This window comes from Arachis stenosperma, chromosome 4 (genome assembly GCF_014773155.1).
Source record: "Arachis stenosperma cultivar V10309 chromosome 4, arast.V10309.gnm1.PFL2, whole genome shotgun sequence".
Taxonomy (NCBI): domain Eukaryota; kingdom Viridiplantae; phylum Streptophyta; class Magnoliopsida; order Fabales; family Fabaceae; genus Arachis; species Arachis stenosperma.
The window spans coordinates 100,362,427-100,368,656 of record NC_080380.1 but is presented as its reverse complement, the minus strand read 5'-3'; the positions used below and the strand labels follow the sequence as shown (position 1 = coordinate 100,368,656).

Sequence of the window (6,230 nt, the reverse complement as noted above, 5' to 3'; positions counted from 1 at the left end):
GTTGTCAAGTTGTGGTACCACAAGATTTCTGCTTTGGATCCTTCTCAAAATCTGTTGCATATGGTCTTAATGGATGAGAAGGTCAGTTTTATTTTATGTTAGCATTTCCTTAAGTTGTTGCAACTTTTCTCTTTTTTAAAAAAATATGCAGAACAGAATTTTTTTTGTTGGAAAGTGATATATTTTTGTTGTTTTATTTTTTTAATCAAGTGTTTTTATGCTGTTTGGATACCTAATAAGTTAATAAATTCAAAATATGAAGCATTTTTTTTCAACTGCAGTTACACAAGATCCAAGCAACCATTAGAGATTAGTTTATATCAAAATTTGTGGTGTCTCTAAATGAAGGGGATGTGTACTTGATCAGCCATTTTACAGTTGTACCAAACACTGGTTTGAACAGAATGACAAAACATCGATTCAGACTTTTGTTCCAATACAAGACCTTTGTTGTTTGTGTGGTATCTGATGAGCGGATAATTTGTACGCTTTTTGGCACTGTTTTTAGTATGTTTTTAGTAGTTTTAGTTAGTTTTTAGTATACTTTTTATTAGTTTTTAGTTAAAATTCACTTTTCTGGACTTTACTATGAGTTTGTGTGTTTTTCTGTGATTTCAGGTATTTTCTGGCTGAAATTGAGGGACATGAGCAAAAATCTGATTCAGAGACTGAAAAGGACTGCAGATGCTGTTGGATTCTGACCTCCCTGCACTCGAAGTGGATTTTCTGGAGCTACAGAAGCCCAATTGGCGCGCTCTCAACGGCGTTGGAAAGTAGACATCCTGGGCTTTCCAGAAATATATGATAGTCCATACTTTGCCCAAGATTTGATGGCCCAAACCGACGTTCAAAGTCACCTTCAGAATTCCCAGCGTTAAACGCCGGAACTGGCACCAAAGTGGGAGTTAAACGCCCAAACTGGCACAAAAGCTGGCGTTTAACTCCAAGAAGAGTCTCTACACGAAAAATGCTTCATTGCTCAGCCCAAGCACACACCAAGTGGGCCCGGAAGTGGATTTTTATGTCTTTTACTCATCTTTGTAATTCTTAAGCTACTAGTTCTCTATAAATAGGACCTTTTACTATTGTATTTTCATCTTCTGATCTTTGGAATCTTTTGATCTTTAGATCTTTTGATCACTTTGGGAGGCTGGCCATTCGGCCATGCCTAGACCTTGTTCTTATGTATTTTCAACGGTGGAGTTTCTACACACCATAGATTAAGGTGTGGAGCTCTGCTGTACCTCGAGTATTAATGCAATTACTATTGTTCTTCTATTCAATTCAGCTTGTTCTTGTTCCAAGATATCACTTGTTCTTCAACTTGATGAATGTGATGATCCGTGACACTCATCATCATTCTCACCTATGAACGTGTGACTGACAACCACCTCCGTTCTACCTTAGATTGAGTGAATATCTCTTGGATTCCTGATACACGATGCATGGTTGATCGCCTGACAACCGAGCGCTCGCCTAACAAACGAGCCAGCCATTCCGTGAGATTAGAGTCTTCGTGGTATAGGCAAGAACTGATGGCGGCATTCAAGAGAATCTGGAAGGTCTAACCTTGTCTGTGGTATTCTGAGTAGGATTCAATGATTGAATGACTGTGACGTGCTTCAAACTCCTGAGGGCGGGGCGTTAGTGACAGAAGCAAAAGAATCACTGGATTCTATTCCGGCCTGATTGAGAACCGACAGATGGATAGCCGTGCCGTGACAGGGTGCGTTGAACGTTTCCAATGAGAGGATGGGAGGTAGCCACTGACAATGCTGAAACCCTTGCATAAGCTTGCCATGGAAAGGAGTAAGAAGGATTGGATGAAGACAGTAGGAAAGCAGAGAGACGGAAGGGAAAGCATCTTCATACACTTATCTGAAGCTCTCACCAATGATATACATATGTATCTCTATCTTTATCTTTATGTTTTATTCATATATCATCTATACCCATTCGAGTCTGCCTGACTAAGATTTACAAGGTGACCATAGCTTGCTTCATACCAACAATCTCCGTGGGATCGACCCTTACTCGCGTAAGGTTTATTACTTGGACGACCCAGTGCACTTGCTGGTTAGTTGTGCGAAGTTGTAGTGATCACGATTTCGCCCACCAAGTTTTTGGCGCCGTTGCCGGGGAATTAAATGTCCTAACTATAGTTTCGCATTTGTTCCCTGCAATAACAGTGCCAAGTTTTTGATCCGGCAACAACACCAAGTTTTTGGCACCGTTGTCGTGGATTGTTTCGTGTATGGACAACTGACGGTTCATCTTGTTGCTTAGATTAGGTATTTTTTAGAGTTCTTAAAAAAAGAGTTCTAGAGTTTGATGATGATCTGTTGAAATCTGGCTGGCTGAGAAGCCATGTCTAATCTTATTGGACCGAGGTTTCAACTGATCATCACAAGAGCTTGTTGATTTCTATCAATCTTGCTATTGGAGCAATGATCTGCTAAGGCTTGGCTGGCCATTGGCCATGTCTAGTGTTTTAGACCGAAGCTTTCTTTGAAAGCTTGGCTGGCTGTGAAGCCATGTCTAATTCCTGGACCGGAGTCTTAGACTAGCATTGCAATGATTCCTGGAATCCAAATTAAGAATTCTGAAACCTTTATTTTCTATTTTCATATAATTTTCGAAAAAGCACAAAAAAAATTACAAAATCATAAAAACCAAAAATATTTTATGTTTCTTGTTTGAGTCTAGTGTCTAATTTTAAGTTTGGTGTCTTGCATGCATTGTTTATTTGATCTTGGTTCTATTTTCAAGTCAATAGTACAGGGAACTGAAGATTCAAAACATGCAGCAGAGGAATTACACAGAAAAAGCTGGGCGTTCAAAATGCCCAGTGAAGAAGGACAGACTGGCGTTTAAACGCCAGCCAGGGTGCCTGGTTGGGCGTTTAACGCCCAAAAAGGTAGTGCACTGGGCGTTAAACGCCAGAATGTGCACCATTCTGGGTGTTTAACGCCAGGATGGCACAAGGGGGAGGATTTTGCTTTCAAATCAATTTTTTTCAAGTTTTCAAAGTTTTTCAAAATCAAATCTTTTTCAAATCAAATCTTTTCAATCAAATCTTTTTCAAAATCAATTTCTTTCCTTTTTCAAAGATACTTACTAACAATTAATGATTTGATTGAACATTTCAAGTATGTTGCCTTTTCTGTTGAGGAAGGTTTAATGTTTGAATCATATCTTTTCTTGTTAGGCAAGTCATTAATTTTTAAAATCAAATCTTTTTAAAATTGTTTTCAAATCATATCTTTTCAATCATATCTTTTTAAAAGCATAACTTTTCAATCAAATCTTTTTAATCACATCTTTTTTTAAAATAGTTTTCAATCATATCTTTTTTATTTCTAATTTCAAAATCTTTTTCAAAAATTACTTGATTTCTTTCCCACTCTTGGTTTTCGAAAATCAATTAGTGTTTTTCAAAATGTTTTCAAAATCCTTTACTTAATTTTCGAAAATTTCTTCCCCTCTTCTCACATCCTTCTATTTATGGACTAACACTACTCTTTAATACGCAATTCGAACTCCATATTTCTTGATAAGTTCAAATTTTCTACCTCTGTCTTCCATTTTTCTATTCCTCTGACACCTCAAGGAATCTCTATACTGTGACATAGAGGATTCCATATTTTCTTGTTCTCTTCTCTTTCATATGAGCAGAAGCAAAGACAAAGGCATTCTTGTTGAAGCTGACCCTGAACCTGAAAGGACCTTGAAGCGAAAGCTAAGAGAAGCTAAAGCACAATTCTCTATAGAGGACCTGACAGAAATCTTCAAAGAAGAAGAACCCATGGCAGCCGAAAACAACAACAATGCAAACAATGCAAGGAAGGTGCTGGGTGACTTTACTGCACCTACTCCCGACTTCTATGGGAGAAGCATCTCTATCCCTGCCATTGGAGCAAACAACTTTGAGCTTAAGCCTCAATTAGTTTCTCTAATGCAACAGAATTGCAAGTTCCATGGACTTCCATTGGAAGATCCTCATCAGTTCTTAGCTGAATTCTTGCAAATCTGTGACACTGTCAAGACCAATGGGGTTGACCCTGAGGTCTACAGACTTATGTTATTCCCTTTTGCTGTAAGAGACAGAGCTAGGACATGGTTGGACTCACAACCTAAAGAAAGCCTGGACTCATGGGAAAAGCTAGTCAATGCCTTCTTGGCAAAGTTCTTTCCACCTCAAAAATTGAGTAAGCTTAGAGTGGAAGTCCAAACCTTCAGACAGAAGGATGGAGAATCCCTCTATGAAGCTTGGGAAAGATACAAACAACTGATCAGAAAATGTCCTTCTGACATGCTTTCTGAATGGAGCATCATAGGTATTTTCTATGATGGTCTCTCTGAACTGTCCAAGATGTCTTTGGATAACTCTGCTGGAGGATCTCTTCATTTGAAGAAGACGCCTACAGAAGCTCAAGAGCTCATTGAAATGGTTGCAAATAACCAATTCATGTACACTTCTGAAAGGAATCCTGTGAACAATGGGACTAATCAGAAGAAAGGAGTTCTTGAGATTGATACTCTGAATGCCATATTGGCTCAGAATAAAATATTGACTCAACAAGTCAATTTGATTTCTCAAAGTCTGTCTGGAATGCAAAATGCACCAAGCAGTACTAAGGATGCTTCATCTGAAGAAGAAGCTTATGATCCTGAGAACCCTTCAATGGAAGAGGTGAATTACCTAGGAGAACCCTATGGAAACACCTATAATTCTTCATGGAGAAATCATCCAAATTTTTCATGGAAGGATCAACAGAGACCTCAACAAGGTTTCAACAACAATAATGGTGGAAGAAACAGGTTTAGCAATGGCAAGCCTTTTCCATCATCTTCTCAGCAACAGACAGAGAGTTCTAAGCAGAGCCACTCTGACTTAGCAACCATGGTCTCTGATCTAATCAAAACCACTCAAAGTTTCAAGACTGAAACAAGGTCCTCCATTAGAAATTTGGAGGCACAAGTGGGACAGTTGAGCAAGAGAATTACTGAACTCCCTCCTAGTACTCTTCCAAGCAATACAGAAGAAAATCCAAAAGGAGAGTGCAAGGCCATCAACATGGCCGAATTTGGAGAGGAAGGAGAGGCAGTGAACGCCACTGAGGAAGACCTCAATGAGCGTGCACTGACCTCCACTGAGTTCCCCAATGAGGAACCATGGGAATCTGAGGCTCAAAATAAGACCATAGAGATTCCATTGGAATTACTTCTGCCTTTCATGAGCTCTGATGAGTATTCCTCCTCTGAAGAGGATGAGTATGTCACTGAAGAGCAAGTTGCTAAATACCTTAGAGTAATCATGAAGCTAAATGACAAGTTATTTGGAAATGAGACTTGGGAGAACGAACCTCCTTTGCTCACCAAAGAACTGGATGACTTGTCTAGGCAGAAATTACCTCAACAGAGACAAGACCCTGGGAAGTTTTCACTACCTTGTACCATAGGCACCATGACCTTCAAGAAGGCTCTGTGTGACTTAGGGTCAAGTGTAAACCTCATGCCTCTCTCTGTAATGGAGAAGCTAGGGATCTTTGAGGTACAAGCTGCAAAAATCTCACTAGAGATGGCAGACAACTCAAGAAAACAAGCTTATGGACTTGTAGAGGATGTTCTGGTAAAAGTTGAAGACCATTACATCCCTACTGATTTCATAGTCCTAGAGACTGGGAAGTGCATGGATGAATCCATCATCCTTGGCAGACCCTTCCTAGCCACAGCAAAGGCTGTGATTGATGTTGATAGAGGTGAACTGATCATTCAAATGAATGAAGAATCCTTTGTGTTTAAGGCTCAAGGATATCCCTCTGTCATCATGGAGAGGAAGCATGAAGAGCTTCTCTCAAAACAGAGTCAAACAGAGCCCCCACAGTCAAACTCTAAGTTTGGTGTTGGGAGGCCACAACCAAACTCTAAGTTTGGTGTTGAACCCCCACATTCAAACTCTAAGTTTGGTGTTGGGAGGTTCCAACATTGCTCTGAGCATTTGTGAGGCTCCATGAGAGCCCTCTGTCAAGCTACTGACATTAAAGAAGCGCTTGTTGGGAGGCAACCCAATGTTATATTTTATCTATTTTCCTTTGTTATTTTATGTTTTTTGTAGGTTGATGATCATGAGAAGTCACAAAATCAATTGAAAAAGCAAAAACAGAATGAAAAACAGGAAGAAAAACAGCACACCCTAGAGAAAGAACCTACTGGCATTTAAACGCCAG

The 6,230-nt window shown here is 39.5% G+C and overlaps 1 non-coding gene across 1 annotated transcript; it reads right to left on the bottom strand.

The window, feature by feature from the left end:
* Positions 1-4,210: 4,210 nt before the first annotated feature.
* On the bottom strand, positions 4,211-4,318 carry LOC130977897 (small nucleolar RNA R71). Its single transcript, XR_009085569.1, has one exon. It is a non-coding gene; the product is annotated as a small nucleolar RNA R71 (small nucleolar RNA).
* Between the last annotated feature and the right edge of the window lie 1,912 nt (positions 4,319-6,230).